Raw genomic sequence first — 23,671 nt, forward strand, 5'->3', positions numbered from 1 at the left:
TCGATGTGCAATATTTACTGCCTGCACCCATGTACCAACCATCGCATAGTGCCTTCTTTGCCAAGCGTATTAACGTTCAGGTAATTATAGTATACCTATTACCTATAGTATCTTTTTCTGTATGGCCAAACAATAGTGTTCTTGGTACGATGTACTGAACCATAGATGCCATGTAAAAACCGATAAACTGCATGGTCACTTACATGTGGGATGTCAAGCTCGCAGTCTAGCGCTAACTTGTCACCGAACAAAAAAAAAGGACTGTCCCGTTTCGAGCCATCAAAAACCTGGTCACATTATTCATAACACAATACAATCTATAATCGAATGAATCGAGTAAAAAGTAAGGGTGGCCACACATCGATATCAGCGGCTACATCGGTGGCCTGTCCGGTTATTGTCATTCGCGTGGTATCGCGCGGCCGATCGCGAATTCGCGAGTCGAATCGAATGCGAAGACAGCTCGAGTACTACGCTCCACGGTAATGCCATCTGTCACATTTTATCTGCACCGGCCGTGCGGGGATGACGTGTGTTGTCTATTTTTTTTCTTTCAAATTCTAGACCGAGTTAGGTTGATAGGATATACCTACGTTCTGGATATCTTCATGTATTCCGTTGTATAGAATCAAGCGTTACTTAAGCACTTTGTGGTAGTCCATGATATACAAGGAACCACAAGCTTAATCCATACTTACTTACTAATATTATAAATGCGAATGTATGTCTGTCAGTCTGTCTGTTTGTCTGCTAGCTTTTCACGGCCCAACAGTTTAACCGATTTTGATGAAATTTGGTACAGAGTTAGCTTACATCCCGGGGAAGGACAAAGGCTACTTTTTATCCCGGAAAATGAAAGAGTTCCTACGGGATTTTTAAAAATCTTAAATCCACGCGGACGAAGTCGCGGGCATCGTCTAGTTTGCTATAATCCGCTGAAACAGACAAATCTGTATGATGCAACATGCAGCATGTGATATGCATGTAAGCAATAAAATCTTCAAGAAGTCGTTGAGATAAAATGTAAACGGTCCACAAGACGTGTGGAGGCAAAGTGTACGAGCGTATTTATTTGCGAACTGCGATGTCGCCGACGCGTGCTAAGATATTTACGTGAAAGCCTAGCTGTGCAGAGATTTGTAGCCGATTTGTAAACGCGGCTTCAACCCGCCTTGCTCTGTTAAGGAACAAGTTGTTAAGTGGCTTTGGTTTAAAGATTACTCGTTTTATGTTGATAGGATTCGAGTTAAACGAAGTGCAGAGAACGTATTTAAATTAGGTGAAGTTATTTTAGGATTCCAGGCTGAGATCTATAGAGTGTACTTTAACTTTACTGACACCTTACTTACAATTAAAACGAGACAGAGTAAAGAGAAATAAATATGTCTCGCTTTAACTCTAAGGCTGAGATCTACAGAGCGCAATTTACTTTGCTGAAACTTAAGAGGGCTCTCTCCGTCACTCGTTTCATACAATCGTAGTTCCAATTTCATTTGAATATTAAGCAACCAAAGTCCATAAAATTCTGCAGACATATTCTAGAAACTAATATCTGTGTCTGTGGTTTTCCAGATTTCTGTTAAAATATTCGGTTTTAAAGTTACGCGGTCTTAAAAATTTTCATACAAATCTTTGAGTCCCTGTAATTTTAAAACTACATACTTTTAGAAAAATCTAAAACACCACAGACACAGATATTAGTTACTAGAATATGTCTGCAAAATTTCATTGACTGTGGTTGCTTAATATTCAAATGAAATTGGAACTACGATTGTATGAAACGAGTGACGGAGAGAGCCCTGTTAAGACACTGTTAAAACGAGACAGCGTTATATCGCTGGCATAAATCTGTCTCGTTTTAACTGAAACTTAAGTCTAAGCAAAATCAAAGTGCGTTCTGTAGATTTCAACCTAAGTCTGAGCAAAGTCAAAGTATGCTCTATAGTTCTCAGCGTAAAACTTGTGACACTGAAATTGGTAGTCTGTGGCGCGTATCGGCTAATGAGACCGTGTCCATTGTTTTCTGATGCGATAGTATGCTCGTATTATCTGTGTCCTTAGTACGAGATTGTACGTCTCGCCAGCGATGATAGAACTCTAGCGTCAAAAGATTGAAGCGTTTAAGTAAAATGGAATGTATTTATTACCTCATTTTAAGGCTCAAGTTTGTACATACAAACAACAAGGAAACGTTGCTAAATTAAAATAGGTGGTAGGTACATAAAAATTACATTTTTGACGACAAATTAAGGGGTTTTAGGTCCGTTTTACTTTGACGTTGTCGAATTTCAATTTGTTTATTCGTCTTAATTCTTAGATCCATAATATTATAATATTACTAGATGATGCCCGCGACTTCGTCCGCGTGGATTTAGGTTTTTTGAAATCCCGTGGGAACTCTTTGATTTTCCGGGATAAAAAGTAGCTAATCCTGGATATTATCTATCTCCATTCCAAATTTCAGCCAAATCAGTCCAGTAGTTTTTGCGTGACACACATACAAACAAACTTTCGCCTTTATAATATTAGTGTGATGTGATGTTTTACTATTTAGTAAAAGTACTTACATAGCAACTATGTTACTACTTTAGGACTAATAGAGATTAAGTCCTTTGAGTTTCCTCATCAGAGGACTTTTTTCTAATATTTTTAAGGGGCTTTTATAGGTGTCCTCTCAGAGGACTTTATCATCACGATGCTGTGGTTACTTCCACAGACTAGGCACTCGGCAATGTAGCGGTTTTCTTGTGCCAGACTGTTTCAGATCAGAGATCAACTTACTATCAACGTAAGATGTAAAATCTCATACTAAGCCCTCTGTGTATTTTTGCGTTGTCCGAGTTTATCTCGCCGCGAATAGCCCAATTGTTTCGGTTTTCGTCATCTTGTTATTGTTTCGCGATCGATGTCGGATTCGTATCGAGATAATCGCGTTTCGATTGTTTAGCTGGCATTGTAGGCTTCACATTTGCATTTGATTTAATGGATACTCTTCTCATCATCTTGTTTCGGAAATTAAATACGTGAATTGGACGTCATTAAGAAATAATCATTGAACAAATATCATTAGACTCTACTTACTGCCGATTCGGAATATTGTTTCTCAGATACAAGCCCTTGACTGCAATCTCACGTGGTGGTAAGTGATGATGCAGTCTAAGATAGAAGCGGGCTAATCTGGAATAAGGGCTGTGTCAGTTTTTATTAAACCCATACCCCTTTGGTTTCTACACGGCAACGCACTGGGACGCTAAACCGCTTGGCGGCACGGCTTTGTCGGAAGGGTGGTAACTAGCCACGGCCGAGGCCTCCCACCAGACCCAGACCAGTGAAAATTCAGAAATTATAAAATTCTAAATTTCCCCTGCGGGAATCGAACCCTGGACCAAACACTAATAAGATCACAGCGGTCACCACTGCGCCAAAGATACTTAGATAAGCGAAGAACTGTTAGTCAAACATCCATGATGTCCACAATAATTTTATTTTCATGGCAAACAAATCAAAAGCAAAAACCACAAGTCAAAACAATCCAAAACTTATGACATGACATCCGAAAAGACAATGTGGTGCAAAACATCCCAAAAAAACCCCGAAGAAAGCCGAAAGAGCACGAGTCTGTACCCAGCATCCCATCGTATCGGCATCTCGTGTTCTCACATCATTACCCGCGCCGACGGCTACAAATTTACATCCAGCACAATGGCTATCCGCCATCGAGGCATCATTAAGGTGATTCCGATAGCGCCACTGCCTTTATCCTTCCATACTGACTTAACCTCAACCAACCACAACCAATTTTCTGCTCTAAGTTATATAAAATAAGGTTTCATTTCGCTTGAAAGCATTTCCTTACTTGCGTTAAAAAATCATTGCCTTCGTACCATTATACTGTCTTTTACTCACTAAATTTTGACCTTAACAGTTAATAAATAAAGTAACATTTCGCTTGGAAGCATTGCTGTAACATACGACGAAAAGTAAACTACGATTTACTTGACAGAATGTCATATAAGTCATTGCAATACAATCTATAATGAACTCAATAATTGTATATTTAGAGTCTAAAATCTATTGTGGTGTTTTATAAGGTTTGTTTGGGAGAGGATCAGTTTGAGCTACAGGCTATCGCCACAATGGGACTTATAAGGTCTTATAATAGGCGATCGTGAAAGTTTGTAAAGAAAAATATGGGTACCCAAATCCGCCCGCCGTGGTCGGAGTTATTTAATTTATTAAGCCATTTTGGTGTTAAGTAGGGAGATTGTGAAATGTTTAGGATCTTTATTGACTGCTTGTTTTGTTTGTGACATTAAAGGTTTGGACAAACAAAACGAATGACGAGCAATGGAAACTGTTCAAAGCGGCTATTAAGGGCCGGCGCAGACGAGCGACTATAAATTGTCCGCGGAGGACCAAAATAACACACGGTGGACTTAATAGTGGGTACGGCGATGCACAGACCCATAATGATGACCTCCCTGGCACAATGGTTAGCGCTGTAGTCTTATCAGTGGGACGGCCCGGGTTCGATTCCCGGCAAGGGAAATTTGGAATTTTACAATTTATTTTCCTCTGGTCTCGTCAGGTGGGAGGCTTTGACCGTAGCCAGTTACCACCCTATCGGCAAAGCCGTGCCACCTAGCGCTGTAGCGTTCCGGTACGATGCTGTGTAGAAATACACAGCATCGTACCGTAAGGAGTATGGCTTTAATAAAAATAGCCATACCGCTTCCATGTTAGACTGCATCATCACTTACTACCAGGTGAAGTTGCAGGCAGGGGTTAACTTGTATGTGAATTTCAACAAAACAGTAGTAAAAGTTGACGCACTTTTGTCCTCCGCGGACAAGGCTCCCTCGTCTGCGCAGGCCTTTATGTGTATGATAGAAGAGGCAGAGATGTGATGTGTATCGCGTCGACGCGTCACCGCGCGTGCGTCAGCGTAACGACGCGCATTGTATGCAAAGCGCATGCTGCATAATATGAGGGAACTTATAGTATAAGGGGATCGGAAAAGAAGACGTGGGTTATCTGTGAGCCTTGCGAAGACAAGGTGCGACGGTAGTAACGCGGCCCCTACGCGCACCCTGCAGTGTGTCTGCAGTCTGCACTGTCCTTGCACTTTTTATCCCAGAAAATCAAGGAGGTCCCAAAAACTTTTCAAATAACTAATTTTAGTAAAGTTTCCCAAAAGATTCCGATGTATTGAGAATCTCCTCCTTTTTTTAACCCCCGACCCAAAAAGAGGGGTGTTATAAGTTTGACGTGTGTAGGTATCTGTGTATCTGTGTGTCTGTGTATCTGTGTATCTGTCTGTGGCACCGTAGCGCCTAAACTAATGAACCGATTTTAATTTAGTTTTTTTTGTTTGAAAGGTGGCTTGATCGAGAATGTTCTTAGCTATAATCCAAGAAAATCGGTTCAGCCGTTTGAAAGTTGTCAGCTCTTTTCTAGTTACTGTAACCTTCACTTGTCGGGGGTGTTATAAATTTTTAATTTACACTTGTTGAAACTGTCGGTTAATAAAATATAATAAACACGATAACGCAAAGTGTCAAATCACGAAGTAGATTCACGACAGTTATAAAACTTCAAACTTGTAACTCTCGAGGCTTCACTTACCTACACTGGCAGACCTCAAAATATGTAGGCTATGAAACGATTAGATATTAGACTAAGAGCCCGCGCGGGCTCGACCTTCGTTATTTCATAAAAGCTGAAAGTTTCTCTGCGTACCTACCTATTGTGCCCAACACAGGGAGGAAATCAGCGACTATGAAATTTAGATCGTAGAGGCCTTGGGAGATAACAGGCAACAAAGGTGTGAAATATCTTAAGTCAAAGTATAAAGTGTAATTTTAAAACTTAAACTCCTCGTAAAAAGAGCTTCCTCACTCTCGATCACTCTGGTTTAGTTAAAATAAAAGTTACTGATATAGGTAGATAGGTGCAGACTGCAGGAGACCATAGTTCTTCAATAACATTGCAATTAACATATAATGAGATGTAAAACGTTACACTGATCGTATGTGCCAAAGTACCCACGGAAATCAATTATTCATAAGTTTATCTTCTTAATGGTTCGTAGCTGTTGCAGCGATTAACATACAGCATGCCATGTTACTGATAAAGCTAACCTATGTTATTCTCTACGAATACCTCTTTGTTTACACACTATACGAATGACAAGTCAAAGCCAAAGTAAAAGTTCATTTGTACTGCGGATTTTTTGATGAAAACCGGTCAAGTACCGGTCCGGGTATCTTTAAAACAAGAGTGAATAGGCACCTTTTAGGTAAACGCGTCCCATCTTAGACCACATTATCACTTTCCATCAGGTGTGATTGTGGTCAAGCGCTTACCTATAGTGAATAAAAAAAAAAGTATGTGTGCATGCGTGTGTGTGTGTCTGTAATATAAACTAGTTACTTAAATAAATTACAACGTTTTGTATGACTACTAAGAGTTTTTTTTATTATGCTATTACGATAAAAGTTATACAAAACTAAAATTATCTTTCACTAGTCATTAAACACGCCCATCTATTTATATTAAAACAAAAATAAAGCAACTATAGAGAAGAAAAACGGCACACATTGCCCTCTTTAACCTAACCCATTAGGACGCTAACTGCTAAGCATAGACAAAACGTTCCAAATTCAAAATGGGCTAAACAAAATGGCTGCTACGTTCATTAGCGACAGTTATCACACTATTTTGTCGAATGGACGAAATTTTCAGTCTTTCAACATAATGAGTGCGGTATAAAGGAAATTTTGAGGGAAACGCGATAAATAAAGGCAAGCGACGTTGATGAAAAACGACGCGCGATGCGGGCACTTAATTTTGGCGGGAAATTAGGCAGCCATTTTGTAGTTACTATCGCGAGTGATGACAGTTTACGTTCAGGAATATAAAGACGAGGATACATTATTTATTTTAAGCACATCCCCACAGACTACACACCACACAGAAACGATCTGCCAAACATATCTATGTCTGCCAGTCATAAAGATATTAGTATAATAGGTCCATGCTGCCAATAGTGGTGCGGGGTTTGTGGACACATCCAATAAATAATCCTCCATACCTTCATACTAGGTATAATATAATAATCTGTCTGTCTATTAGCTTTTCATAGCCCATCCGTTTAAATAGTTTCACGAAATTTGGTAGAGATAGTTTGTATCTCGAGGACGGACATAGGCTACTTTTTCTCGGGAAAATTTAGAAAAAAACTTAAATCCACGCCGAAAAAGCTAAAGCAGACTGGGCTAATTGTGGAATTTCACAAATTAATTGACATAATATTGGTGATAATAAGGCGCCAGCCAGGTAACCTCCCAGTGTGCCTGGATGCTGCTGGTCCCTTTTGGATGCGTCCGAAGGGAAGAGCACTGTTCGGGCCGGTGCGCCCCGGTAACATGGCTAATAATTTCTCTTCGGAGATATTGTTGGCTATGGCTAATGACCTGGCAGGGGGGGAGGTTTCTCCGCGTGTCCCTCTGACTAGCAGAGGGCACAGTGGACGAAGCGGCGGATGGGACGCGGGCGACGTGCGCGTCCCAAGGTCGGGGGACGCACTTCGTTGGTGCGTCCCGGAGGTGCGGTGGTGGGGACCGAGCAGGTCCCCGGTGGAGGGTCTGCCTCGGCAGACGTCGCTGGCTGGGTCGCGATTGTTTGCTTCGGCCGTTCCCGTGACCCAGTCGCCAGGCGACGCGCAGTAGCGCCGCTGGGGTTTAGTGGGTATTCCGGTCGCCTCTCGGCCGGCGAGTCCCACATACCTTCCCTCAGCTGGCTGGCGGTCTCACGGCTGGCTGGCTAGCTTCCGGGGGGGATGCGTAAATGCATTCCCCAGCGTCAACAAAAAAAAAAAAAAACATATTGAGTAAGTAGGCATATCCGGTAAAATGTTTGGAGTTATACGTAGGTTACAAAAACCAACAATACTCAGACATTTAAACAAACATACACACAACATTTCCAAACACAGATCAGATAAAATCGATACAATAACAAATCGAACAAATACTTAAAACCCCCTTATCTCCGCGCGTACATTACATAGGAATCCACAATTAAGACACTTAACCGCATCGCGGCATGACATCACTATCGGTAAGGAATCGATTCTTTTTCTTTTATATCGAGTAATCGAAATCGAGCGTGGCGCCGGCCGATCAGCTTTATCGACGTGTTATCGAGGACTAATGCATTCTTCCTGATAGCGAGCCATAAGAGCGGGGGCAGATAAACCCGGTGTGGTCATGTTGAAAATAGTTTACACGCATACTTTATTGTCTATTTAGGGTTGTACCTATGTTCAGTAAGATCTGTAAATCGATATCTCAATAATTCAACCGTAAAAGCCTAGAGTCGGCCTCTCGGGGGTCCAGTGTATGACCCCGGGTTCATTCCTCTTTCAACTCAACTCAACTCTTAACTTTCAGAGCCATGTGCTTTTGAAGCAATTAAATATCACTTGCTCTAACGGTGAAGGAAAACATGAAGAAACGTGTATGCCTGAGAGTTCTCCACGATTTCATCAAATATATGTAATTCAATCCGCACTTGGCAAGCGTGGTGGCCTATAGCTTAAATTCCTCTCATTCTGAAAATAAACTAATATCAATTCCTAGCATCAGACATACAGGTATAAAAGGGATAGATATTACTAATAATAATTATTTTAAACTCTCATTTATTTATTTTTCACATTTTACCCTATTTTTAAACAACAAACAATAAAATAACAGCAACAACAAAATCAATAAATAACAGAAACAAAATTGAAATACAATAACAGAAACAACAGAAAATTAAAGTAACGGAAAAAAAATAAAAATTATTATTATTACTAATTATAATCGTCTGAAAAAGCAAAGATGCGCAGAGTTCACTAACTGTAGTAAGTACGTATCTTAAAATGCCCAATCAACATTCAATATCATTTAAAAGAAAATTAGGCGTTTCAAATGACACTTCAAGGGATTCTAAAAACCGATAAAACCGCTAAACCGATAAATTAACCAGCACAACTCTAGTACCCATTTTTAAAATTCGAATTCCACGCCACAAATTCTTTCCAATTTTATCGACAGCCGAAAGGAATACGTCTTCCTTATTTAAATCGTCATTACGAACTCTTTCCCCGGCGGTTATCGTCCGCGGCCAACGCCGAAGAGATGGCAATAATAAAAATTATCTATACAAATGGGCTTGGATTACTCGACGACATAAATTCAGCTCTGGTCCAATGAGCGAGCTGCCACAGAAGATAAAGGGTCAACGGATTTTAGAGCTGTGTTTTTTTCGCTAGATGTTTGATCCTCAGTCAATTAGTTGAGCCGCGTGAGTGTAGTGAGGAGTTTAATCTTCACGTCGAATTCCAGACTTTTATGTTGTCACTGATAGACACGATTGGTTCGTTGTGTTTATTTTGTTGGAATTACTTACCTATTAGGGCTTAAAGTTTATAGCTATTTTAATGACAATCTTAATAAAATTATCATCTTGGTCATAAGTGGTAAAAAAGTAGTCACTTTTAGTTTATGTCGAATCAAAGATATAAAAGTCCAGATAGGCAAAGCTTATACGATTGTATTTTTCAAGCAAAAAAGCGTTTTTTGGTGTGAGGTTTGACAGCTATGAACATGCTTTTGACACCTTTTGACACCTATGAACATGCTTCAAAAAATTGCCAAATATTAATTAATTCTTTGATAGAATTCATTTTTTTTATACATAAATTTTAAGAAGATTATTGCCCACCATTGTATGGCAGTAAACTTGGTCGTAAACAGGCAACAAGCTTTTACAATCAAACAAAACAACCAAAACGCAATTAGATACGGAAATACAAAGTTAATGGGCGCCAATAAAATTAAAAGCTCATATTTCAGTGTTCTTTTGCCGAACACTAAAAGACTTTGGCAGCGGATAGAGAAATATTTTAAAGTCCAATCCGGTTAAAAAACGGCGAAAAAACCCCGTCCCGGCCGCCGCCCGGTATCGGGCGCTTACCGAGACACCGCGGCAGAGTTATACGACAAAAATGCTAATTTTCAAATCTCGAACTTTGCTCGCCCGCCACAATCGGCACTCGACAACTTTTTTACGATCCGATGTTTATCCCCACATCACTTTAGGTGTTATTCGAATTTTAAAACTCGAATGGTGGCCGCGACCAAAAAATATTTTCGCTACAACTACAACCCAAAATAATCTCCTACTTCTTACATTCAAAGTTGGCCGAGCCCGGGTGTGAGGATATAGTGGACCTAGAAAGAAAACGAGAGATAGAGAGATTAAAGCCTAACTTCAATCAAGCCAACTTAAATTGGTAAAACCATCGGGGAAAACCAGCTGTAAAACTACTTTTTACCACATCCACAGATGATAACTTTATTTCAGTTATGTTTTCAATTTTTTTTTTGCGATCTCTCATTAATTAATTAAGTAGTTATTTATTTTGATGGGTCCCTATAGTAAAATATATTTTTTAGAAATGTTTATGTAGGTACCTACATTAATAACATTACCTACATAAATAATATTTTATCTTGTGGCACACGAAAGTAAAAAATGGTTTTATAAACAACCCAATTAAAGCAAAGTTAATTCGAATCGTAAGGCCCCCGCCGCGCTATTAATTTTTACCGTCAAAATTAATGCATGTATCGCCTCATCTCGATTAAATCGGTTAAATCGCATCCGATTTCGATCGCTCACTCGCGATTTTCTTTAATTATACAAATTACATTGTGAAGCCGTTCTTGATATCAGCGCCATCTTGCGGGCGCTAGCAATTTCGCGCGATAAAAGCGGCGAGCGATTAAATTCGAATTTATTAAATATAAATAGGTACCTACCATTGATATACAACTCCGAAGATGGTGCTTGAATGGCAGCCCCCCACCGGAAAACGCAAAGTTACTTTTGGAGACCACCCACTTGGTTGGCGGACTATCTCAAACGGTACTTGCTGCCATTGATATACAACACCGAAGATTGTGCTTGTATGGCAGCCTCGCACCGGAAACGCAGCGTTTGGAGACCTCTCACCTGGCTGACGGAATATCTCAAACGAGTCGCCGAGAGCCTCTGGGCAATATTTGTAAAAACGCTTAAAAAATTCTCTACAATCCAAAGCAACGTTAATTAAACTGTAACGCTATGCAAATAAGTCTACTTTGATAAATAACGCGACATGGTTGCAAACTTGTTGACAAAAAAAATTAAATTAGAAGTAGTTCGTAGGTATCTATGATTTTTATATCAATGCGATCGAACGATTAAATTCGAATTTTAAATATAAATAGGTACGTACCACGTAAAAAACTCGATATCGATAAATGTCAGACGAGTTGGTGATTTATTCTTGGAGGCAACAGTTCTTTAGCTGCTTATCAGTTGGATCGGTTATTGTCGTATGTTCCGTCGCGTTATGAAGGGTGTCGGGTAATAAAGTTCAATAAAAAACTATTCGATTCCCATCGATGTTGAGAATCGAGTATGTTTTATAAAGATGGTGGCGTGTCATCCATACAAGTCATTATATGGTTAAACATTTTTTATCGATAACTGGTTTCGTCGATAATAATCCAATTATTTGAGTGTCTATATGCCATCAATATTAAAAAAAACTCCGTAAAATATTATATTCTAACAAGTAACAACGTATAATATTATATCCGACCCTAAAGTATAACCATTCACTTTTCATTCAAGTGAATGAGACACTCATTCCATATTTGAAAATCAGAAGTGACATTAAATTAAAAAAAAAAAACATTATTCGTAACCAAAGAGTACAACTACGTAACTATAATATTATGTGTATTGGACTCTTTATAGTTCGTATTAGATCGTACCCTGATCCATCAAGCCTCGTTAACACGTTCACATGCATTGTTCTTTTTTCAAACTGGCCGGGAATAGTGTTGGCCCGTTTTTTCTCCACAATCGATTGTCGGTAGTAATTGGTATGGGAGTAGCCGATGTCGAACACGATGTTTGACGGCGAAGCTCTCGTTAATTATTTTCATGTCGTAGGCGTGCGCTAGAGATGGTATCCTTTATCGAGATAGTGTTGTAACAAAGATCATTTGACGTAACCGTTCTGATGCAGCGGGTTTTTAAAGATCGCTACAGTGATTTGTAGGTAGATGTGCTTGGGAATGCGATAATTGACTATTGTCGATGTGATTATAATTTGATTAATTTTATATTCGCCTGTAAGTGTATTTAATATTTTATTATCACTAACATCTGATACCGTTAAGAGAGCTCTCCATAGAGTAAGTTGAGCGTGAGCACACGTTGTTCTAGACAACTTTTCCGCGTGATACTCAAAAGTGATCAAAGCTGTGATAGCCTAGAGGCTAGGACGTCTGCCTCCTATTCGGGAGGTCGGGGGTTCGATCCCGAGCAAGCATCTATCTTTTCGGAGTTGTTTGCCTTTTAAGTAATTAAATATCAGCTTTGATGGTGAAGAAAATCATGAAATCTGCATGCCAGATAGTTTTCCATAACATTCTCAAAGGATTGTGAAGTCTGTCAATTCACCATTGGCCAGCGAGGCGGACTGTGGCCTAAACCCTTCTAATTCTTAGACAAGACCTGAGACCCTTATTTTCATCATCGTGAATTTAATTACAGTTTTAAACTTGGTTTCAAATTTAAATCAATTAAAAACTCTCACATCAAAACCGCAAAACGGAAACCGTGAATTTGCAACCACTCCGTCACGACTCACGCATAGGTAATGTCTTGTTTCATTTTTCCCAGTTCCCTATCTCCCATCTTTTGCGGAACGTTATCGCCGATCTTGTTCGCGGAATGTCGCGACCGTCCGCATCGTCGAATTACGCATTTTACGCACGCGAATTTCGTACGAACGCACGTAAACGAATCAAAGAACAACGCTATCGCAAAGTTCGCAATCGACATATTAATATTCGATAGACCCGACTCGATGTTCTCGATTCGTATAATTAAAATCGAGATCCGATCGCGATTGGATGCGGGATTCCGTCACGTCGCGAGTCAGAAGCACCGCCCACTTTTGACGCCTCCAGCGTTGCGTGTACGCAACTTTTACCGTTTATCGAATCGATATCTACGTACTCGAATCGATATCGGCCCATCATTAATTTAGCCTATCTTGTGTTTTTTTCCCATTTTTAGAGTTTTAGGAACACTCAGTATTTGTAACATATTATTTATTTGCGTAGATATACAGATACGTATCCAGTCATTGAACCAAATTAGTACCTACTACCTACTATTAAATCCATACTAATATTATAAATGCGAAAGTGTGTCTGTCTGTCTGTTTGCTACGTTTTCACGGCCCAACCGCTGAACCGATTTTAATGAAATTTGGTACAGACTTGGGATGCATCCCGGGGAAGGACTTAGGCTACTTTTTATCCCGGAAAATCAAAGAGTTCCTACGGGATTTAAAAAAATCGAAATCCACGCGGGCGAAGCCGTGGGCATCCCCTAGTACTACATAAAGCCTAGGCCCTAGAGGACTCGAATTATTAGAGGTCGTTAGATCCAGTGATAAATATATATAGACTTATAGAAAATCATATTGGACAAAAAAATATAAAATTAATTTATATTTAATTAGGGAGATAGATACTAGGTAAAAACTAAGTAAAATTAGAACTTACTTCAGAAAAATCATTGAAGAACATCTTAACTCGAAGCACGATATTTTTTGGCTGAGTTTTCGAAACACAGGCAAAGAGCTATAAAGCGCATTGCGTGAAACGTGTCGTACAAATATGAGTGTCACTTAGCCACAAAGCTACCCCGCAATTTGCGGAAATAAACGCTAAGCTGCCGCACAATTTGTATGCAAAATAAATTCCCTGAAAAACTGCCTCACATGTACCAGTCATGCGATCGACAATCACACAATCGCGAAACGTTCATATTCTCGTATTGAGCCGAGAGCTGGTGGGAAATCGTGAGTAGAAGCTTATTAAAAGCCATTAGTATCGTAATCACCATCATCACCATCATCAGCCTGTGGATGTCCACTGTTGGACATAGGCCTTCCATAAAGAGCGCCACCACACCCGGTCCTCAGCTTTCCTCATCCAGCCACTTTCCGTCAGCCGCTTAATAACGTCGGTTCATCGTGCTGGAGGGCGTCCCACACTATGCTTGCTTAAACGCTGTCGCCACTTAGGACTTCCTGGCTCCAACGGCCATCGCCTCTACGACAGGCATGGCCTGCCCACTGCCACTTCAGCGTGGTAATAGTTTGCCATTAGTATACCTATATATAAATATTATATTGGAGTGCACAATAAATTCTCTAAAAAATGCCTCACATGTACTAGTCATGCGATCGACAATCACACAATCGCGAAATGTTCATATTCTCGTATTGAGCTGAGAGCTGGTGGGAAATTGTGAGCCTGTGCTTGTGAAAATGTTGTTCAAATTGATATGATTTGAGTGTACTTACTGAGTCACTTAGTCGCAAAGCTTCACCGCAATTTTGGGAGAAATGCGGTGCTTATTAAAAGCCGTTAGTATATTATAATTTTCTATGTTCATTCTCTACGCTGTTCCCGTAGGCAAGGGTCTGCGGTGCCGTAACACAGAAACAAGCAAACACAACTTTTTATTCAGCAGTTATCAAGCATCTCTCATCAACTTCCCACTAGCTCTTGAAGTACATTCTCTGCGCTGTTCCAATAGGCGCGGGTCTACGGCGCCGTAACTCAGAAACAAGCAAACACGGCACCAGCGCATTTGCATGACTATCGACTTTTTATTCAGCTGCTATCAAGCACCTCTCATCAACTTCCCACCGGCTCTTGAAGTAGATTCTCTGCGCTGTTCCGATAGGCGCGGGTCTACGGCGCCGTAACTCAGAAACAAGCAAACATGGCACCCGCGCATTTGCATAACTATCGACTTTTTATTCAGCTGCTATCAAGCACCTCTCATCAACTTCCCACCAGCTCTTGAAGTAGATTCTCTGCGCTGTTCCGATAGGCGCGGGTCTACGGCGCCGTAACTCAGAAACAAGCAAACACGGCACCAGCGCATTTGCATAACTATCGACTTTTTATTCAGCTGCTATCAAGCACCTCTCATCAACTTCCCACCGGCTCTTGAAGTAGATTCTCTGCGCTGTTCCGATAGGCGAGGGTCTACGGCGCCGTAACTCAGAAACAAGCAAACACGGCACCAGCGCATTTGCATGACTATCGACTTTTTATTCAGCTGCTATCAAGCACCTCTCATCAACTTCCCACCGGCTCTTGAAGTAGATTCTCTGCGCTGTTCCGATAGGCGCGGGTCTACGGCGCCGTAACTCAGAAACAAGCAAACATGGCACCCGCGCATTTGCATAACTATCGACTTTTTATTCAGCTGCTATCAAGCACCTCTCATCAACTTCCCACCAGCTCTTGAAGTAGATTCTCTGCGCTGTTCCGATAGGCGCGGGTCTACGGCGCCGTAACTCAGAAACAAGCAAACATGGCACCCGCGCATTTGCATAACTATCGACTTTTTATTCAGCTGCTATCAAGCACCTCTCATCAACTTCCCACCAGCTCTTGAAGTAGATTCTCTGCGCTGTTCCGATAGGCGCGGGTCTACGGCGCCGTAACTCAGAAACAAGCAAACATGGCACCCGCGCATTTGCATAACTATCGACTTTTTATTCAGCTGCTATCAAGCACCTCTCATCAACTTCCCACCAGCTCTTGAAGTAGATTCTCTGCGCTGTTCCGATAGGCGCGGGTCTACGGCGCCGTAACTCAGAAACAAGCAAACACGGCACCAGCGCATTTGCATGACTATCGACTTTTTATTCAGCTGCTATCAAGCACCTCTCATCAACTTCCCACCGGCTCTTGAAGTAGATTCTCTGCGCTGTTCCGATAGGCGCGGGTCTACGGCGCCGTAACTCAGAAACAAGCAAACATGGCACCCGCGCATTTGCATAACTATCGACTTTTTATTCAGCTGCTATCAAGCACCTCTCATCAACTTCCCACCAGCTCTTGAAGTAGATTCTCTGCGCTGTTCCGATAGGCGCGGGTCTACGGCGCCGTAACTCAGAAACAAGCAAACACGGCACCCGCGCATTTGCATAACTATCGACTTTTTAAATCTATGCAAAACGCGACGATACGCTCGCGTCGGGCTCACGAGCACCTACCCTCACATTTAAAAAAATAACACATGCGATTCCATTATAACACTACGCTGTGCCACTTCTGATTGATAACTAGGTTCTATTTAACGATGACAAGTCAGCCCTTGACTACGCAATGTTAAGTAGGTAACAGTGATTTTGTGAAGTTGTGATAATAAAAAGAATACCCGGCTGAGTTTGTTGTGGGCTCTTCTCAGACCTGTGCGCGTTTGGAACCCACGTAGCCAGTCGTAGCTTTAGTTTTAAGTTTACGTAATTAATTATCACCACTATGTCATCTTACAAATCTAACAATTCTGATTACCTACTCATCAAAAGGTGTTCAATAGCACCTACATTGAATAAATGATTTTGTATTTGAGTTTGACAGGCGGTAAGCACATTTGGAAGAGGTAGATACCGCATTTTTCACTCGGAGAACTTGCAGTGCTCAATGATATCAGCAGATTTAACAGCTAACCTAAAAACAAGTAGATAGGTCTAAAAATAACATAAGTAAGACGGAAATCATGAAAATAATGTATGGTGGGAGGCTGCTATATAACACACTACCTGCAAAACGAACCAATCAGGGGTACCTACCTATGGTTTTAATAAAACTACCATACCCCTTTAACGTTATTGGCTTTTCCATCTTAGACTGCAACATCACTTACGACCAGATGATATCGAAGTCAAGGGCTAACTTGTATTGGACTAAAAAATAAATGCTCATCTCCCGCTCCACCCAATACCTAGTCGTTGAGAGCTTTGTCAAAATTGTAGACGAGTGTAATTAATAAGCTTACTGGAACAAACAGTCCAGCTAAGTATGTGAAGGGCTTTCGGGGAGTCTATCGTCCGACAAGAAACCAGTCCTCGAGTCGGAAGACGCACCTTTGTGTTCGTGGTGCACCTCAGACGGTGTGTAGGGACTATGTTGGTCCCCTGAGGAGGGAAGGGTCCTTAGCAGGCGCCGCTGGCTAGGTTGCACGAACGTGTTTGGCCCCGTAGCCCAGCCACCAGGCGATGCGTGGAACACCGTGGGGTTTTACGTATAAGAAAAAGGTAAATTCATATATGGAGAGGTCGCCATTCCAGCACATTGGGACACCAACATCTATCTACTTATCGTTCCCTTCGAATCTGGTTCTGTTGTGGATCTCCTCATGTCAGACTAAGGAAAATCCGAGCATAGCTCTTTCCATCGCTGAGTGACTGAGCTTTTTTATGAAGTGACCAAAACTAAAAATCTTTTCAACTTTTGTCAATATCAATAGATTTATTTTTGAAAAGTTGACCCACAGTTGACCTTTCTTCTGAAATTATTTTTCGATTAATAGGCTACTATCGTTCATATTATTTAAGGGTTCGCTTCGTCAAATGTAAAAGCAACCCTTTCGAAATGAGTGGTGTGTAATCTCTGCCGAGATCTCGCGCAGTATGATTGATGTAGAATGCAACTTATTATTCATAAGGTGTTGCCACATGTAACTATAGCGTGGATGTGAGAAAAATGACTACGTATAATGGATGTGGGAGTACAAAAACAAAAATAATAAGGCCTCAAACCATTGATATAAGTAGAATCATGCCTGAAACCTATTCATGTAACGAAAATCTTATTCTAACACGTAGAAAAGTACTTAATTTAGTAAACAGCAGTGCTAATAATATCTACTAAGTACCAAATAGAGACAGAAAATAATGGAAGTGACACTCTCACTTTCTTATTCTCAATTTGGCTTTAAAAATGTTAGAGCGTATATCTTCAAATTAACAAGGAATAAACGTAGGTATTTAATATTTGATTTTATTAAAGTGTGCCATTAATTGAAATCAGCGCTATCCCGGAAAATTCAAAGTACTCCCACGGGGTTTTTAATAACCCAAATCCACTCAGACGAAGTCTAGTAAGAATTAAAACTAAAAAGTAAAAAAAAAAAAACTACATAAAACCGCATCTATGCAACTAAACTGTAACTCTTCACACATCGCCGTTAAGTTTAACTATTCGGTTATAATTAAAAAGGAAAAATCCTTCCAACGCACATGTGAGATGGCGCGATAAGAAAATTAAAGAGTTTTCCGTAATGGACTGCGAATACCGACACGATATTATAACGTTATGCTAAATAGCACAAGTGTACCTAAATTAAAAATTTATAACACCCCCGACAAGTAAAGGTTACAGTAACTAGAAAAGAGCCAATAACTTTCAAACTGCTGAACCGATTTTCTTAGATTATAGCTAAGAACACTCTCGATCAAGCCACCTTTCAAACAAAAAAAAACTTAATTAAAATCGGTTCATTAGTTTAGGCTATTGGCGTCACTCAGAAAAGCAGGTATTATTTAAATATTTTTATTGAATGTCCTCTCCAAAACCAACACAATAAAACACAAGTTCAATGTGTAAGGTTATCCGAGAGTTTTAATCTAAACAAACTAATGCCAAAATAAGTAATTTAATTAGAGCGTGATTGCTATCACAACATCTAATTATTCAGTTCACAATCCAAATACCGAAAATATGCGATATCGCTCCGAATCTCAGAAGGAGACTAAACTAAAACCTTCGAAACACCCGTATTTATGCAAGTTCAATCTTGTTGGCCTCCTAGCAACAGATTGTATGACATCGAATGAGCCAAATATCGATTTTATCAAACTACTAAAAATTATTAATGTATCTGCATTAGATACATTAATAATTTTATATTATTTTTGACAACTCAAATCAATTTTTAAAAATAACCTTACAAGGCGCTACGGTGCCACAGACAGATACACAGATCCACAGATACACACGTCAAACTTATAACACCCCTCTTTTTGGGTCGGGGGTTAAAAATGATGTAACGTGTATAGCGGTAGTTTATGGTGGGTAGATTTTTTTAAATTAAAAAAAAATGATTTTTAGATTTTATAAATACAATTAATTATTACTAACGTCACGCCGCGGCGCTGTACGAAACGCGATTAATGACGTCACAAGGCAAACGACAAATATTTTTCAATATTTTCAATAAGTACAAAGATAGAGTAATTTCTGCGGGAAAATATCATTTTGATACATTATTATAATTTTTAGTAATTTTACATAAAATGTTTAAAAAATTATGTATTAACTTAATACATACTTGCCTATATTCATATTTAATCCATGCAATAAATTACATGATTAGTGATTTGACGAATAAAAACATATTTACAGTGGACGAGTTTGTTAATATGTTAGTGTTATCGCCGTGTGACGTCACGACATCTAGATTTATATGTCGGAGGGCGAGGAAATGTTTATCTACCTTCGTGAGGCGAAGTTTTTGCTCCACACTCCACCTGCCTTTCTTATGCACTGGTGTGGACAATGATAAGCTTATGTACACCTTCTCTATGGAGAAGAAAACTTGCAGTAAAACTAATTTATTTGATTAAAATATTACAAGTTACTGTAATTGTGTTACTGTAAAAAGTGTTTTGTAATCAAAAATCGTCCCAATTTTGTTTGGTGGGAGGCTAGTTACCACGCCACCGGCAAAGCCATACCGCCAAGCGATTTAGCGTTCCGGTACGATGCCACGTAGAAACCAATGGGGTATTATGGGTTTAATAAAAACTTTTAGCACTAAGACTCCATGGCTCAAGGTTTCCATGGCTAACAGATTATAAATCAATAAGAGAGGCATACTTGCGCCGCTTGCCGTTTTCAGCCATTTCTGCTTCGGCTCCCTGTCTTGATGCTGTCTCCCTGATATGATACGCGGCCAATGTGTCAACGCATGTTGCATCCCACTAGGTATCTTGTCGGACGACCTCCACACGTCATGGTCTTGCACCGAAAAGTTAGATGCTCTGCTGTGCTGTGTGTGTGTGTGTCTGTGTAGTGTTGAACGAAACCCCCTTAACCTCCGAATTGTATATTGGATGAAGCTATAGCGCTATAGAAGCTGGGTGTCAGTTTGGAGCATTTTGTTGATTTATGCAAAAATGTTTCTACATATTCGCATATACTTACATAACCAAATTGATTAATTGCATGTTCATTATCGTCTATAAAAGCACGAGTGTAATTAAATTTCTCTATTTATGGCCACACTACTCCCCACATTTGATAGTGAAGGCAGAAAGCTAAACCATTAAAATATACAGCTTACAAATAGCGGCGTAGCTCGATAGTGGAATCGAACCCGCGATATGTAAATGTCCGTCCGATCGTGACGCACGACGTCCGTCCTTTCGCAGACACTTGCTGAAGATCACACCGGGTGATAGACAGGGGAGTGGTTTTTTTAATCTGGAGCCACAATGCATGGTGACATTTTGCTTAGATTCTGCCACGAAGATTAGTGCTTTCCAACTTTGGTAGAAGCTTTGAAATAGTTTTGTTGATTGCTTGCAAACTTAGAATTACCGACAGATGGATGATGCCCGCGGGTCAAGGTTTTTTAAAAGTTCCGTGGGAACTCTTTGGTTTTCTGGAACAAAAAGTAACATATTTTATGTCCCCAGGAGTCAGAACGCAAGCTATCTCTGTACTAAATTTCATCAAAATCGGCGAAAGAACGGACGTTTCGCAGACACTTGCTGAAGATCACACCGGGTGATAGACAGGGGAGTGGTTTTTTTAATCTGGACCACAATGCATGGTGACATTTTGCTTAGATTCTGCCACGAAGATTAGTGTTTTCCAACTTTGGTAGACGTTTTAAAATAGTTTCGTTGATTCATCATCATCATCAACTGGTACAGGCCCACTGCTGGACATGGCCATACTGGTCTTTTGTAGTGACTTCCATATGCCACGGTCTTGCGCCGCCTGAATTCAGCGGCTCCCTACGACTTGTTTGTTGCCGTCTGTCTACCTAATTGAGGGGTCACCATTTTAACACCTTAAGACCCAAGTGACCCAACGTCTATCGATTGTTCAAACTACGTATTATGTACCTTGCCCATTGCCACTTCAGCTTCGCAGCCTGTCCATAGGATTACTCAAGGATTTTTATATTTTTTAGTTCATTTGAAAAGTCATCTCTGCAGTTGATCTTTCAAATGGGTATCATGAATGCTTGTACAATTTTAAAAGGCAGGTATGGGTGAGTAGTGAATTGATGGCGTAAACCGATAGAAATGGCATTAAATGCCAGCATCGGTGCGCGATACACACGCGCCGGCAGATTGTGTTAAATGTTCCCACTCTGCGACGCTAATTATTTATTTATTTATGTGAAACCGGTAAAGATTCAAGTGTGGTGTAGAGCGGATATTTCCATCATTTTCATATCAAAATTCTGATTTAATGGGCAAGGTGTCAAAGAATATTAGCCATGCTAATCATGACTAGTACTCCCCTTTCCCCTCCAATTAAGCGTAAAGCTTGTGCCAGGAGTGGGTACGACAATAGTGCAACGGGTGGGGTTTGAACCGCCGACCTTTCGGAATTCATTCCGCTCCTCAACCGTTGAGCTATCGAGGCTCTAAATAATAAATAAATACAAAGTTTTACAGAATCACAAACCATGAATGATAACTGATAAGTAATATAATAATTGTTTTTGAAGTAAAATTTTCGTTAGGCGCGGCTTGAGAATAACTCTGATCTTTTTTTACGGATGTAACGGTCAAATATCTTGCCAATCATTCGTTCTTCATTCATTTGTCTATATTTGACGATAGCTAATTAGCTTCCTCGGCTTCATTCCTGTAAATTCCATTCATTCCTAAAATATAAAGGGGAATTTCATTGCGAAATTTCAGCTTTCTAGTTCCAAGGGTTTGGACTGGGCGTTGATGACTCAGTTAGATAGGAATTTTCTTTTTGTATATTTAGATTTCTGTATGGATGACTAAAATGTCCTTCAATGATATTTGATATTTAGTGTCTGTTTTATTTACCAAAAAATATAACAAAAGTAAAGTTTTTACCCGGTCGAAGCAAGGGCGGTCAAGTAGATAATTTCTTGCAAAAACAGATTATTATCTCAACGCTTTTAAAAGAATATCTTATATCTTTAAAACTGATCATCTGGGTTTTAGAGTTTTTGTATTTTTTATTTTCAGAGTAGGTGATTTGTACCTAACGAAGGTAATCCATACTAATGTCAGAATCTGAAAGTGTCTGTCTATCTGTCTGTTACTCATTCTTGGCTCAATATTTAAACTGACCGTGACATTTTTTCCTAAATTGCAATCTTTTCTTTACTCTACTTACATAGGTAATTTTTGTCTTGGGTTAACATCTTAGTTTAAAAGAAAAATTCAAGATGGACGAAGTCGGGGGCAGCAGCTATAATTTATACTATAATTATAATTTGACAATAATACGATATACAAGTGTTGTCGAGTACGATAACATTATTTCGAAAACATTTTTTCGAAACATTTTTGCCTCCTTGTTTTCTGATTAGTGATTACCTACCAATATATTTTGTCACCTATTTTAGTTATCAAAAATATTACTACATTTTACACCAATAATATAATTAGTGGTGCACCACAAACGCAACATCGATATTACAATATTCAATTCGATAAATATTATTTGAATGACGTAATCGTAATCGTTCGATAACATTTAAATGTTTTCGAAATCACAGGTAGTGAGTGAATGATATAAGATATCGTTCTCTAGGTGATCGCTCACCGGCGTCACAGTACGCGATCGTTATCAGCGCCGATTGTGACTGCCTCGATGCACGACTATTTTAATTGGACCCTGATCTCTGATCTGATAAATGTAAGGACAAGATGGTGGCTTTGTTTTTTTTTTTTATTTAACATGTAAAGGCACGTGTTCGATGTTAGTACGGGATTTTGAATGACTGTTTAATGGTGCTTATGAATATATTAGACGATTGATTTTGTTTTTTATAGACATCATTTTAGTAAATAGCTGATATTATAGCCTTGATAGAGCATTAAAGAATTTGCATTAAGTATAAGTGTTAAAGGAAATAGTCAAATTCAATTTTAGAAAACAACACAATAGCTTTGTAAACTTTAACGTTGCATTTCATTCAAACCATGAAATGATATCGTTTGCTAAGTCTCCATGCTTTATAAAAGCAATGCGGGCACTAAGTAGACATTTCAAACAAAATAGTTATGTCAATTGCATGCCTGCCCCCTCATACAGAAGTCGTTTAAGCCACATTATTTGACGTGTTTATAAAGACAAAAGGACGCTGATGAATATCATTTAACGAATCGACATTCGGTTTCGCGAAAGTTGCTCAAACGACACCAAGTCACGCCATCTATCTGATTGAACATTCAACCTTTCTTAACAATCACAACTTATAACTTACTTAAGGAAAAACGGGAGCTCGAACGCAACTAACGAACTGCGATAAACTCGCGTTCGCTATGACGACGACATTAACCGCCGGATAAATCGCGCACTGACGGAGCCAATCGAACGTCACCGCGGAATCGCAGCAGCCAATCAAAATGCGCTGTGACTAGGATAGCGTGACCCGAACGCAATCCGAT

At 39.8% G+C, this 23,671-nt stretch overlaps 1 protein-coding gene across 7 annotated transcripts in view; it reads left to right on the forward strand.

The window, feature by feature from the left end:
• The window catches only part of LOC123866471 (zinc finger protein ush), a 240,163-nt gene that overhangs the window by 211,204 nt on the left and 5,288 nt on the right, over positions 1-23,671 (forward strand). The window lies entirely within an intron of this gene.

The sequence above is a fragment of the Maniola jurtina genome, chromosome 1 (assembly GCF_905333055.1).
Source record: "Maniola jurtina chromosome 1, ilManJurt1.1, whole genome shotgun sequence".
NCBI classification, from domain to species: Eukaryota; Metazoa; Arthropoda; class Insecta; order Lepidoptera; family Nymphalidae; genus Maniola; species Maniola jurtina.